This window comes from Pinus tabuliformis, chromosome 8 (assembly GCF_031772625.1).
Source record: "Pinus tabuliformis cultivar Carrire ecotype Pingquan chromosome 8, CPIR1, whole genome shotgun sequence".
Taxonomy (NCBI): Eukaryota; Viridiplantae; Streptophyta; class Pinopsida; order Pinales; family Pinaceae; genus Pinus; species Pinus tabuliformis.
Genome location: NC_142294.1, coordinates 2,073,347,717 through 2,073,349,980, shown reverse-complemented (window position 1 = coordinate 2,073,349,980; position 2,264 = coordinate 2,073,347,717). Strand labels below are relative to the sequence as shown.

The 2,264-nt window shown below is 39.0% G+C and overlaps 1 pseudogene; it reads left to right on the top strand.

Moving 5' to 3' along the window:
* Window positions 1–801: 801 nt before the first annotated feature.
* LOC149244797 (putative protein phosphatase 2C 2 pseudogene) lies at window positions 802–2,029 on the top strand (annotated as a pseudogene).
* Window positions 2,030–2,264: the final 235 nt, after the last annotated feature.

Sequence of the window (2,264 nt, the reverse complement as noted above, 5' to 3'; positions counted from 1 at the left end):
GAAATCTTTTGATCTCTTTAAATTTCGTAGTATTAATAGTGGATAATTATAATTTTAATTTTATACGAAATAATAATGATAATAATTTTTCTTTTAATTAAAAATTATTAGTGTAGATTTATATAATTTTGAATCTATTAAATATTTAAAGAAATCAATTTTTTCACTATCAAAGAAATTTATATTTTAAAGAGATTTAATAGATTAAAAATCAAAATAAATTTAATTATTAATTATAATTATAATTATTAGACCTAGAGTTTCTCTAGCTCAATATGCTACAAATGTTATAACATGTTATGAGGTTTGTCATCCATCTAAATACAATTATTTTCACATAAAAAATAATATATTAAATTTATTTATTATTATTATAACTTCAAAATTATACCTATTATAGCGTTGCTAATCAATAGACAAAATTATAACAGTAAATTAATCATTAATTTAATGTTTTTCCATCTCATTAATTGCGTATCAAATTATTCTTATTCAACCAAACGAATCATAACTTAATATTTTTCCATTAATTAAATATCCCTACCAAGCAAACAAGATCAAGATAGAAAATCAATAATGTTTCCTTGCCTGTGAGAACCCCTAGAATAAAGGGATATATGTTTTTTGCAAGCACCTGAAGGTGAAAAAGGGACATGCCAAATGCACCTTATCTTGCTTTTGATGGATGGTGAACGAAGGTGGTTTCGTTGATTCTGGGTCATGTCCCACCTGGGTATAGCTAAACAGCTAACGGCATAACAAGAATATGTCTTTTTATTCTATAGAGACTTCCTTCTTGTTATGACGCGGACATTCAGAGGCAGCATTGTGAACATGGCTGGCATTTTAGCAGGAAGCACTGCAGCTGTCTTCGACTCCTACAGACATCGTTCTATACACGATTCTGATATTGAAATACGGTCAGGTTCACCCTGGAACCATGGCTCCCAGACGCCTAGGAGCAGTTTTGTGCAGTCTCGGCTGAAGTCTGTGCTGACCATCGGAGATGAGAATCTGCTGCAGAGCGAGAGCGAGGAGAAGCAGGTCAAAAGGGTGGAGAAGAAGGTAGTCTCTCCCTGTGTCAGTGTCCCGGAGGAGAATGGTCACATTGCCCGCAAGTGCCATTCATCTCCGCTAGATAGGAAACGGCCGCAGAGGCTACGTATTCCACTCCAGTCGCTGGGCCTGAATGCGATGTGCGCAGTGATGCAACAGCCGATGGAGGTCAACGAGGAAGGTTTCCATTATGCGGTCGCGTGCAAAAAGGGTCGGCGAGAATTCATGGAGGATACCCACAACGTTATTGTCAATGTTCTGGGTGATTCCAAACAGGCTTTCTTTGGCGTCTTTCGCTGCCCAAAATATTGGGCAAAATATTGTAGATGCTATGCTCGGGTTGGGAGATGAAACAGAGAACACTCTCGAACAGGCCGTTAGAGCTGGATACTTAACAACAGATGCAGAGTTTTTGAAGCAGGAGGTTGGCAGCGGTACTGCTTGTGTAACTGCTCTGATTATAGATGGTAACTTAGTGGTTTCCAATGCTGGGGATTGTCGAGCAGTTATTAGCAGAAACGGTGCTTCTGAAGCCCTTACATGTGATCATCGAGCTGGAAGGGAGGACGAGCGACAACGGATAGAGAATTTGGGTGGAATTGTGGACCTCCGCCACGGAGTTTGGCGAGTTCAGGGATCTCTAGCTGTATCTAGGGCAATAGGGGATTCGCACATGAAAGAATGGATAACCGCTGAACCAGACACTAGAAAGATTGAAATTACATCTGATTGCGAATTTTTAATTTTGGCATCAGATGGGTTGTGGAATAAAGTCAGTAATCAGGAAGCAGTGGATATTGCCAGGCCTTTCTGCGTTGAGAAGCAACCTAATTTGACACCATTAGGAGGAGGCCCTATAGCTGCCTGCAAAAAGCTTGTAGAGGTAGCAGTAACCAGAAAATCACAAGATGATGTTAGTGTGATGATAATACAACTCCCACATTTTTGCAAGAATGAGAATTTCTGTGGATGAGGTGAAGGAATGCCATCAGAAGAACAGTTGACTAAAGCATCTAATCCAAATTGGGTGTTGAATTCAAAATGACAACACCATATATTCGTTAGCATATTAATAGGTCGGAAGGATGAGGGTCCCAAATTGACAATTCAAATGATTCTTTTTCACAAATATTCTATCACTCATTTCCAATGTTCCACCAAGGTCCCTGGACGAGGGGGCTATGGAGCGAGGATACGAGGGCGATGGA